General features: G+C 39.5%; 1 protein-coding gene across 3 annotated transcripts in view; it reads right to left on the reverse strand.

Annotated features, from left to right (window-relative positions):
* SGCD (sarcoglycan delta) overlaps window positions 1-13,156 on the reverse strand; it is a 1,076,456-nt gene that overhangs the window by 442,105 nt on the left and 621,195 nt on the right. The window lies entirely within an intron of this gene.

Here is a 13,156-nt window from a genome sequence, read left to right on the forward strand (position 1 = left end):
GTAACATTTGCATGCTGGTTTAATAGGTGTTGTGTAATGCAGACTGTGTAATATTTTCTATAACAAAGTAGAAAGGAGAAAAAAAAATGTACTTTTTATCAGGATGTGTCCTAATTCTCTGCACCTGTGATTATTTCTGGATGGCACTCCATCAATGTCTTAGGTACATTCTCCTGGACCCTGTGGTCTACCTTTCCATAAAACACTAAAGGAAATTTCTAAAGATATGAAGAGGACACCCCTTTTCTCCCACACTGAAAACCCCTTATCTAAAAAGCCAAAGCTAATCTGTCAAAAGTAACATTGTAGAATAAGGTGATTTAAAGAGAAAGCCTCATTTATTCTAAGCTTGTTTTTTCTTTTCTTTTTTTGGGGTATGAATATTGTACTTCAAAATCATATCCCACTAGCAACTTATTTTGAAGAACTGGCTTGCCAGATTTTAAAAGCGCTGTGTGTTCCTGAGGGGCTGTTGTGAATAATAGATTTGGTGCGATCTGGGGTTTAGCATTAAACGGCAATGGGTTCTTTCAGGAGGATTTGACTTTTGCCTTGGGAAGCAGTGTCTGTGGAGGATGGGGTGGGGAAGGAGCATGTGTACCTCTAAGGTCAAGTCACAATTATAGAATCAGAGAACTTCAGAGGAGGAGGGGACCCCAGAGATGATCCGATACAAATTGTATCAACCCTTCATTTTGCAAAGGGAGATGGAGGTCCACATGATGAAATGACTGTCCAGAGGTGCAAAGACTCTCAATGTTATAACTGAGGCCAGAAAGTAGGATTTGGGTGAATTTTCCATGTGTTTTCTCTATCCTAGCATCATTTGGGAAAGGCAGGATCATCTAACCTTCACAAGAGAAGGCTTAAAATCTGATGGCCTGGATCTAACCTTAGCTCTGTCTCTTAAAGGCTGTGAATCCTGATTAGTTTGCTTAACTTTTCTGGGCCTCAGTTTTCTCATCTGTAAAATGGGAGTAACAACAGACTCTACCTTACAGAATTATTAGAATTTGATAAGATAATTCACGCAAACTATTAGAGTGCATATAAATACATTTTGGTTTACTTTTCCTTTTATTGAATTGAGCAAAAACCAGACTCCTTCTCTCACTGAAAAGCAAAATTGTACTCTCACATTTAGTTTGGGTTCCTAGAATCAACTATCTGATTGGCTAATTAACTTTTCTGCCAAAAATTCTTTACATAATAGGAGTCTACCACCTTAAGCATAGACAAGTGCCCTAATGCTGTACTGGAACATTAGCCAACCACATGACTACTCTTCATTTATTCTCTACACATAACACTGAAGTCTTTCCTCAAGATTAACTCACAGGCAAGTAAACAGTGAGACCAAATTTGCAGTCAGTTATACGAGGCTGAACAAAGTGCTATTTGCAGAGAACTGGACCTTCTCTCCAAACCTTAAGAGCTCAAGATTACCATTCTAAAAATAGAAGACCATTAACAATTGCAATTCCCATGTTTGGCAATGGGCAATGCTCTAAATTAACAGCAGCAACTACAAAATAAAATACCCTAAGTCAAGGAAGAAATCCTACTGAGGAAATGGTGACTACAAATTCTAAAGTATCCAATTTCTGTCTGGGGTTCTAGAGCCTTTGTTTTGAAAGAAATCATAGCAAGTGGTTCATGAACTTATTAATCATGTCGAGGGGCCCAACTTCTTTTGGGGAAAAAAAAGAGGTAGGGTAGTTATTAATTTTAAAATAAAACAATGGCAAAAAAAAAGCAAAAATCATAAAACAACTGAAAAAAACAAGGTCAGATTTTATACAAAGGCAGAAAATGATTTAATCCAAAGGACTCTGCTTTGAGACACGCAATGACTCTTCACAGACTAACTACCTGGCTCCTTTCAACTTGTCTATTTGAAGAGGGATAACTCACTATGAGACACCATTCGTTACTACGAGCTGGAAAATTCTAAAAAGTTACTTTCCTCTTCTAATGTTAAGAAAGAGTATCCAAAACTTGAATTATCAGACCAGCAAGTGATCACATTCTGTCAAATTCATATGTGGCAATTGTTTAACATGCCCTCTTAATTATTTAATGGAAATGTGCTTTGTTTGATACATTGCTGACAATGGAATAAAGATCCCAAACATCACCTGAAGGGAGCTTTTAAAATAACTAGAGCTAGGAACCATGAAATTAAAAGATGCTTACTCCTTGGATGAAAAGTTATGACCACCTAGATAGCATATTCAAAAGCAGGGACATTACTTTGCCGACTAAGGTCCATCTAGTCAAGGCTATGGTTTTTCCAGTGGTTATGTATGGATGTGAGAGTTGGACTGTGAAGAAAGCTGAGCGCTGAAGAATTGATGCTTTTGAACTGTGGTGTTGGAGAAGACTCTTGAGAGTCTCTTGGACTGCAAGGAGATCCAACCAGTCCATTCTGAAGGAGATCAACCCGGGGATTTCTTTGGAAGGAATGATGCTGAAGCTGAAACTCCAGTACTTTGGCCACCTCATGCGAAGAGTTGACTCATTGGAAAAGACTCTGATGCTGGGAGGGATTGGGGGCAGGAGGAGAAGGGGATGACAGAGGATGAGATGGCTGGATGGCATCACGGACTCGATGGACGTGAGTCTGAGTGAACTCCAGGAGTTGGTGATGGACAGGGAGGCCTGGCATGCTGCGATTCATGGGGTCGCAAAGAGTCGGACACAACTGAGCAACTGAACTGAACTGAACTGAGGAGCCCAAAATCAAATAGATTTTGATTCTATGGGAATGGGATAGGAACCAGGTAATAGTATTTTGTTGTGAGCTCCACACCACCCACAAAATGATTTGGCCAAAACCAAAATGATTTTAGTATGAGCCAAACCTAAGAATCACTAAGGTACAGTGGTAGCCTAACTTTTCCAAAATAAACCTAATTGTGCCTCTCTGTGCACTCAAATCCTTATACGGCTTGCCACGGCTTGAAAGGGGAAAACAGCCGCCATCACTAAGACTGGAAAGGCCTGGCTTGATCTGGTCCCTTGCCTACATCTTCAGTCTCATCTGCTGTCAGTCTCCCTCTTCTTCCAGTGCTTCAAAGAAATCATCGACCTTTCTATTGGAAAATCTTTAAAAAAAAAAAAGCTACTCTCTCCTGAAAATACAGCTCCACTCTTATGTTTTCTTCTACTTAACTACTATTCAATCTTTAAATTCATATTCTGTTATTACCTTCTCTAGGATTCAGGTATCTGAAGCTCAGAACTAAAAATCCCCTGTTATATACATCCCCAGACTTGCACTCAAAGGTGTGATTACGTATTTATTTGTATTTTTGTTTAAATCATGTCAATCTTTCCTGCTAAAAAATAAATACTCTCCTTCAGGCCTGAAACTAGCCTTGCTTTCTCCCTACTGTATCCTAGTTCTGTGCATACTGCATAGCTTTTAGGAAGTGTACAATAGATATTTTCAAGTAAGTGAATGCAGTTTTTTAATCCAAGTCAGGAATATGCATCTAACTCCATTGTTCTTTAAATCTCAAATTTTCAAACTTCATTTAATTCTGACATGTTAAATTATTTTATTATATTGTACTCAGAATACTGAGTTTTTCTATAAGGTGTAAATATTTTTAAAAACTAATAAGCCATCCACATGTTTATCTAAAAGACTGTGAGAAATTATCAAGTCAAGTGCCTGACAAAGCCGTTGAGGCCTCAGGTACAGGTACAGTTACCATGCCCAAGCTTGTACTGCTTGCTAAATGACAGGCCAATAAAAGCAGAGATGAAGTATTAGAGAAATGAACACTGGCTTCATTCAGAAAGCCAGCATACCAAGAAGACGATGGACTAGTGTCCCAGAAAAGCATCCTACCAAGAAAGTTGTATACACATACAAAATCGAATATTACTCAGCCATAAAAAGGAATGCATTTGACTCAGTTCTAATAAGATAGATGAACCTAAAACCTATTATACAGAGTGAAGTAAGCCAGAAAGAGAGAAGCGAGTATCGTGTACAGGATATAGAAAGAGGGCGCTGAAGAGCCAATCTGCAGGGCAGCAGTGGAGATGCAGACAGAAAGAACAGGCTTTCGGAAACAGCGGGGGAAGGAGAAGGTGGGGCGAATTGAGAGAGCAGCCTGGACACGCATGCACTACCATACGAAAAATTAGACAGCCAGTAGAAATGTGCTGTATGGTGCAGGAAACTCAAAAACGGCCCTTTGTGACAACTTAGATGGGTGGGATGGGTGGGAGGGAGGTTTCAAGAGGAAGGGACATAACATATACCTCTGGCTGATTCATGTTGATATATGGCAGAACTCAACACAATACTGTAAAGCAATTATCCTCCAATTAAAAATAATTTAAAAAAAGAAATAGAATGTACTCCAAGGGGAAAAAAAAAGTAGAATTCAAACTTCCTTGACATTAAAAAGGAAGGGGGTATGGCTGGGTGTTGCAAATTTTTGGTGGCAGAATCCCTTGTGTTTGCTGCTATCCTCTTAGGTCTGGTCACATTATTCCTCCAAACCTCCTACAAGACAAAGGTTATGTCCTGTCCTACAACTTTCTGTCTCTATTATAATGGAAAAACAATATGCCTTTAAAGGTCAGAGCCTTGAAAATGGGCTCTTCTGTGTATTACAGGCTTCAGGCAACATTCTTCAACAAAGGCACAAAGCCACCATGACGAAGCACAGGCAACAGAACACACGTGCTGAGTCACTTCAGTCACGTCCATGGCCTGTAGCCCACCGGTTCCTCCGTCCAAGGGATTCTCCAGGCAAGAATGCTAGAGTGGGTTGCCATTTCCTTCTCCAACAGAGCGCAAAAGTTAGAGCTAAATGAATATATACAATACGCAGTCAGGTTTGGTCTTCTCTCTGACAGTAGCATGCTTGTGATTTTTGAGTAGAGGATCTGCTGTGCCAGTTACTTGAGAGGCAGGCTGAGTGGAGATGAAGTCATATAGAGGCACAAAGTACTCAAGGCACAAGTCAGAAGAGAGGCATTGGCCAGGACCCTTTTGGTTATAGCAGTCAAATCAGCCTTATGAAAAAAGCTGAGGTTCCTGAATCACACAACTCTAACCCTAAGTGGATCTTAAGGTGGGATGGAATGTAGCAGTTAAAATACCAAGGCTCTATCTTCCTGTCTGGACTTCATTCTCAGTTTTGCTTGCTCCACTGGGCAGTAAGATGTCCACAGGTGGTTCCAAGCTCATTGTCACAGGGCAAATAAAAGATATTTTTCAGAAAGGATATTAGGTATGCCAGTTTGAACCACAAGGTTATCCCTGAACAAACCTCTATGACAAGGGGTTTGAGACCTGGGCTGCGAAGATCCCGTGGAGGATGGCATGGCAATCCACTCTTGCATTCTTGCCTGGAGCACCCCCATGGACAGAGGAGGGCAGTGGGCTACATAGTCCATTTGGTCACAAAAAGTGGGACACAACTGAGTGACCAAGCACAGCACAGCACATGAGACTCTGTGTGGTCCATATGTGGCAACCAAAGGGAAGGAATCAGCTCCATCTCCAACATATGAACTAACAGGCTAGTTGGGAAAGTCAGGAAGCTCCCCTGAAGAAGGGAACAGCTAATCACTCCAGTGTTCCTTTCTGAAGAATTTCATGGACAGAAGAGCCTGGAGGGCTACAGTCCATGGGATTGCAAAGAGTTAGACATGACTGAACAACGACCACTTTCACTTTCACAGCACTCAAACAAAAGTATGGTGTAAACGATGATGATACGGCACTAAAACATATTCATAATCTTGCCAAGGGAAGGTTCTTTAAGAAGTATGAAGAGGCAATATTTTAACCAAAGGACAGAAAAAGTATTTTCTATGTACAAGCCCAGAGCAGCTGAATTAGAGTTAAACTAATGGCAGACAATTAGAACAGTAACATTATACCAGCCTTTCATTTAAGGGTTCACTTCACAGATAATACCTGATGGGAAATGATACTCACTCTGCTCTGGCTCTTCAAAACAGGCAGAGCAGATCCAATCCTGCTTTTCAGTGGTCAAGGGCAAAATTACCTGGTTGACTTTGAAGAGACTTTTTTCCATGGAGGGAATCTGGACCAGGAAGTTTGGCTCAGAGACAAATCAGTGACCCACAGTTTTCAGAATATCTCCACTAGCCAGAGATAATGTCTAAGCTGAAGTCATTTTCTGTTTTGGAAATTCAAATGTATAGTACACAATGAAGGAGTCTCAAGTTAATCATTACTCTGAAGAGGAATTGACATATTTGGTAATTTAATGTGATGAGTAATGAAACACATTAAAATACATATTTTCTAAAGAAGTTAATTAAACAGTGAAAAGCAAATACTGGTATAGATGGTTCCATTGATTCTTTCATTTTAAGCACAAAACATTGATCAAGTCTTTCAAATTTCATTTTGGTCCACAATTTCTCATTGTATTACAGCTTGCTGAAAGTAAAACTCTTGAAATATCACATTTTTATTTGGAAATAAAATTTATGGATCAATAAAAATGAGCCTGATGCCATGATAAGCATTTCATGCTATGCAGAAATAAATAAAACCTGTACTTGAAAAAATGATAGCATCACTCATCTTTATTTTTACAGTCACATCAGTGCTCAATGATACAAAACATAACACTGGATTCAGGAATCCCAAACTAATTATAAGTCTTCTGAATGACTATTTCTGCTTCAAAGCAAAGGCCAAGCCTCAAAATTCAACCCCCAAAACCAGCACATGTACACACACACACACACCAAACACTGCCAAGGAAATAAAATATATTTCAAGTCATTTCGTCTTTAAAAGGAGCTCATTCATCTATGTGAAAGAAATATAATTGAGCAAATCCACCAGTACCATGAGTGAGTGAAAGTCACTCAGCCATGTCCAACTCTTTGCAACCCTAAGGATTATACAGTCCATGGAATTCGCTAGGCTAGAATACTGAAGTGGGTGGCCTTTCCCTTCTCCACGGGATCTTCCCAACCCAGGGATCAAACCCAGGTCTCCCACATTGCAGGTGAATTCTTTACCATGTGAAACACAATGGTGTATGGCATATAATAGTTGCTTAATAAACATTTAGCATTTTATTAATAATGAACAGTGCTGTTAATAAGAAATATTTCATCATTGCCAACCAAACAGAAGCTGAGGAAGTTTGTCACCACTAAACCTGCCTTATAAGAAATACTGGAGGTTTCTAGTTGAAATGAAAGAAGCATACTTAATATTAAAATTTTAAAGTATAAAAATTACTGGTAAAGATATACAGTCAAACTCAGAATAATACTGAAATGGTGGTACAGAAATCCTGTTAACTCTGGTTTCAAAGTTAAAATACAAATGCATTAAAAACTACAACTACAGTAATTTGTTAATGGATAAACCAATATTGAAAATGTAAAGTATGACATAAAAACAATGAAATTGGGGAAGAGAAAAGTAAATGTGTAGAGTGATTTTGTATACAATTAAAGTTAAGTAGTTATCAGCTTAAAATAGAGTTTTGCAATTGTAAGATGTTTTATGTAACCTTCATGATAAACACAAAATGAAAAACATGAAGGGCTCCAGGCTGAAAGTGAAGGGATGTGAAAAGATAGTCGATGCAAATGGTAATCAAAAGACAGCTGCAGCAACTATACTCATATCAGACAAAATGGACTTTCAGTCAAAATCCATGACAGGAGACCTAAAGGTCATTGTATAATGATAAACAGGACTATTCATCAACAGGATATAACAGTTGTAAATATCTATACTCATCATTGGAATATTTAAATATACAGAGCTAGCATTAACACAACTCAAGGGAGAAACAGGCAGCACTATAATAATAGGGGGCTTCAATAACCCACTTTCAACAATGACTAAATCCCTCAGAGCAAAAAAAAAAAATTCAGAAAAAAAAAAAAAAAACAGTTTTGAAAAACATTACAGACCAAATGGCCCTAACAGACATACAGAGAACATTCCATACAAGAGTATCAGAATACATATATTTCTCATGTGTACACAGCAGTGTCAGGATAAGGCAGATATTGGGCCACAAAGCAAGTCTTAGCAAATTTAAGACTGAAACCATACCAAGGAATTTTTTTTTTTTTCTGAGCACAATGTTATGAAATTAAAAATCAATAATAGGAAAAAAGCTGAAAAATTCACTAATATTTTTTAACAACCAATGGGTCAAAAAGGAAACAAAAAGGAAATCAAAAAGCAATTTAAGACAAACAACAATGAAACACAACACACTAAAACTTATGGAATGTGGCAAGGCAGTTCTAAGAGGAAAATTTACAGTGATAAAAAAATCTGAAGTAAACAACCTAACTTTATACTCAAGTTACCAGAAAAAGAACAAACTAAGCCTAACGTTAATAGAAGAAGGTAAATAATAACGATGAGAAAAGAAATAAAGGAAAGAGAGAGCAGAAAAACAGAAAAGAACAACAAATTAAGAGTTTCTGTTTATGATAAACACAATTGACAAATCCACTGCTGCCAGGAGCCAGCGTGAGGAATTCCACCCGTGACAAGGTCATGCGGCAAGAGCTCTGATGGCAAGGCTAATCAGACCTCAGGTTTTCCCCCTGGAATTTCCTGAGCATCCACCCCCCCAAAAATAAGAATCTGCCTGCTTTTCCACTCTTCTGATATTCTCTGGAAAAAAGTCAATTCAGGGCTATAGTCTTCTGTATTTGAAAGGGATGTTTCAGTTAAACCCCCTCTGATAGCTCTCTAGCCTGCCTAACAGGTTCCTCAGACCTCTTACAGCTTGTGAATTGCTCACAACCCCCCAACCGCGAGAGGCATAAAGCTTGAAAGCATCTCAAAGATACAGAGCCTTTTCTAAAGAGTTAAAAATTATATTGGTAGAGGGTTTTCACTGTTGACTCAATGACTGCTGCCAGGCTTCCATATTCTTTATCTTTTAGGCACCTGGAAGGATGTTACTCAATGTAAGCAGGATGTAGAAAAAGATACATAGTAGTTTTGATGTTAGCAACACTAGACTTTTGAGTTAATTGCTTCTCTTTCGCTGTAAATCACTGTACTCCCTCTACTTGCTATAAGTTGCTGTATCTTTGCTGTGTAAGAATGTAACTTTATTTAGTGCTTTCTGAGAGTGGCACTAGACCTTGGGAAAATCAACACAAATAAGTCTTCTGGTTGACAAACCCCTATCAGAAAAGAGGCTGTAAAATGTTAATTGGCCCTTTTGGCTGGAAGATGATGTAAATTACCTAAGACTTGTGTATACAATTAGGCATGCAGAGAGAAAAGCCTGGTTTTGATAAGAGTCTGGACTGCTAACGCTGCATAACTTTGTGTTACCCACTTATCTCCATGTTTTATCAAAAGTATAAAAGGCCTTCTGAACAATAGGGGCCGGAGCCAGTTGCTGGACTGGTTTCCCCCGTGTCTCTCTTTTTCCTCTTTACTTTAATTTCAGGCTGAATTTCCACCTGGGGCGCGGAGGCTCGCCAAGTCTACTTACTTGCCCTGGCTGGTAAGACTCACGCGAAAGAGAGCCTAAGGCGAGGCACCCTTAGATATTCAAGCGAGCGCCGGTGGTCCAACATAGATGGTGCAAATTCCTTGTCTGGAATTTTATTGGCCTTCTGCGTAATCCAAGCTATTCAGCCCTCTTCCTCCACTTAATTTTCCTACTACACTATTGTTTCTTAATCTAATCTTATACCAATCAATAAATAAGTTTTTCTCACGCCAATGCTGTCCACCCTTCAAATTCCCTGGATCCACCGGGGCTGGACCCCGGCACACTGCTACACTAACAAAGAAAAAAAAGAGAGACACAAATGAATAAAATTATAAACCAAAGAGGATACAACTTATACCACAGATACACAGAGGATCAAAGGAGACTACTATGAATAATTTTGTGCCAAAAATTTGACAGCCTAGAAGAGATAAATAATTCCTAGAAAGATACAATCTACCAAGACTGAATCATGAAGAAAGAGAAAATCTGAACAAAATAATTACTAGTAAGAAGACTGAAGCAAGAAATCAAAACCTTTGAACAAAGGAAAGTCCAGCACCAGATGGCTTCAGGGGTGAATTCTACCAAGCAGTCAGAGAAGAATGAATGTCAGTCCTTTCCAAACAATTGAAGAGGAGGAAACAATTCCAAATGCATTTTACAAAGCTAGCATATCAAAAACAAATAAGGACACTACAGGAAAATTACAGCCCAATATCCCTGACAATGGCTTCCCAGATGGCGCTAGTGGTAACAGAACCCATCTGCCAGTGCAGGAGATGTAAGAGACACAGTGTGGATCCCTAGGTTGGGAAGATCCCCTGGAGGGGGACACGGCAACCCCCTCCCCTATTCTTGCCAGAGAATTCCATGGACAAAGGGTCCTAGCTGGCTATCCTCCAGAGGGTCGCAGAGAGTCAGGCATGACTTAAAGCAACTTGGCACGCACACACTTATCACTGAAAAACACAGATGTGAAAATCCTCAACAAAACACTAGCAAACTGAACTTAAGAGCACATCAAAAAGATCATACATCAGGATCAAGAAGAATTCAACCCTGGGATGTAAGAACACTTTGACATATGCAAATAAATGAAAGTTATGCACCACTTTAACAAAAAGAAGGGCAAAAAGCATATAATAATCTCAACAGATACAGGCGAAAAAGCATTCGATGAAAATTTAGCATGTTTTCATGATCAAAACTCCCAACAAACTAGGTAGAGGCAAAGGGATGTAAAGGACCTACCTCCATTTAATAAAGACCATCTAAGACAAATATTCAGGAATCATCACACTCAACACTGAAAAGCTAGATCGCGCATAAGTCCACTTCAGTGTATCACTGGAAGTCCTAGTCAGAGCAATCAAGCAAGAAAGACAACCGAAAAGCATACAGATTGGAAAGGAAGATGTTAAATAGTTTCTGTATGCAGGCAATGTGATTCTATATAAAGAAAACTCTAAAGAGTTCACCAAAAATTCAGTTCAATTGCAGTATACAAAAATCAGTATATGAAGATCAACTGCATTTACAATACTCTAAAAATTTCAGGATATGACTCTTTGTATCATTTCTTCACTGACTTGGGTGATTTCTGCTGTAAATCACTTTCTGAAATCCAACTATTGTTCCACGATGCATTGTCTGGTTATCTACTTCTCACCTTACTTTCTCTTAAGCAATCAGGAGGTCCTTTTTCAGGACCTGTGTACATGTTAGTAAAAGCTGAATGGAAATAGATAAGGCTATTAAAAAACTAAAACATAGATCCCAAAACAAAATATTACCATTCTAAGTTAAACTTTAATCCTGCCCTTAACAGAGCAAGAACTTATTGACTGTCTGCTGGAATGGATGGGAGTAGAACACGTCAGTAATTTCAGTGGATCACAGGGTTCAGTGGCAAGGCAATTTCCCCCAATGTTTCCATCTTGATCAGCATCAAGAGTCTTTTAATATCTGGATCCTCATTCTCCTATAATTAGCGGAAACTGTTAGAACCAACAGACTCTGCCTGAGCTGGCTGAACTACATTATTATCCCATCCTAAAGCAGAATATGGATTGTTGTTCATAGAAATAGACTTCATATAAAACGGGCTTAGTGGCTGTAGCGACATCCTTTACTGCTCACTCCCAAAATCAGGAAGCAAGGAGAAGCATAACTGTTAAATGGATGAGAACAGAAATGCAAAAGTCAGCAAAAAAAAAGACAGATTGATTACCTGACACGTATAGTCAGTTCTAACTATTGTATGCTGGCACATCTAATAGAAAGAATGGAACATATAAAACGTCCTCCGTGGATGCAAAAGATGAAAGGAAAATCACAGAAAGGGAAAAAGTGGGCAAAATTCACTCAGGCATTCCAAGAGGGAGTGTTAACCTTGGATTCCACTTAAGCAGCTGTTCCATGCAAGGACCAGAGAAAGATATGGTAGATACAACAGATGGGGTTCATTACTCCCAAGGCATTTATGCCCTTCACTGGGAAAACTTAGAGTATCTCTGATATCACTGACAGGACAGTTAGGTTGACTTAGCCTGATTCTGTTAAATTATTTTTATCAAACTTTTTGTTTGGATTTCAAGTACATTATCTTTTCCATTGCTTGTGTGCTAAGCTGCTTCAGTCCTGACCGACTATTTGTGATGCTATGGATAGTAGCCTGCCAAACTCCTCTGTCCATGGCATTCTCCAGGCAAGAATACTGGAGTGGGTTGCCTTGCTCTCCTCCAGGTGATTGTCCCAAGCCAGGAATGGAACCCACATCCCTTATGTCTCCTGCACTGCCATGTGTGCAAGCTAAGTCACTTCAGTCATGCCTGACTCTATGCGACGCTATGGACTATTATAGCCTACCAGGCTCCTCTGTCCCTAGGATTCTCCAGGCAAGAATACTGGAGTGGGGTACCATGCCTTCTCCCTACACTGGCAGGCAGGTTCCCTACCCCTAGTGCCACCTGGGAAGCCCCACCTTTCTCGTCTGTTTTGTTGCTGTTGCTCAGTTGCTCAGTCCTGTCTCTTTGTGACCCCATGGACTGCAGCATGCCAGGCTTCCCTGTCCTTCACCATCTCCCAGAGCTTGCTCAAACTCAAGTCCAATGAGTCAGTGATACCATCCAACCATCTCATCCTTTGTCGTCCACTTTTCCTCCTGCCTTTAATCTTCCCCAGCATCAGGGTCTTTTCTAATGAGTCAGTTCTTTGCCTCAGATGGCCAAAGTACTGGAGCTACAGATTCAGTATCAGTCCTTCCAATAAATATTCAGGACTGAGTTCCTTTTGGATTGACTGGTTGGATCTCCTTGCAGTCCAAGGGACTCTAAAAACAACAGCAACAACAACAACAAACCAAAACCAAAGTTAAAAAGCATCAATTCTTTGGTGCTCAGTTTTCTTTATGGTCCAACTCTCACATCACATCCATACATTACTACTGGAAAAACCACAGATTTAACTGAATGGATCTTTTCAGCAAAGTAATGTCTCTGCTTTTTAATGCGTTGCGTAGGTTTGTCATAGCTTTTCTTCCAAGGAGCAAGCATCTTTTACTTTCATGTCTACAGTCACCATCTGTGGTGATATTGGAGCACAAGAAAATAAAAAATCTGTCATGGTTTCCATTGTTTCCCCAT

The sequence above is a fragment of the Capra hircus genome, chromosome 7 (genome assembly GCF_001704415.2).
Source record: "Capra hircus breed San Clemente chromosome 7, ASM170441v1, whole genome shotgun sequence".
Classification (NCBI taxonomy): Eukaryota; Metazoa; Chordata; class Mammalia; order Artiodactyla; family Bovidae; genus Capra; species Capra hircus.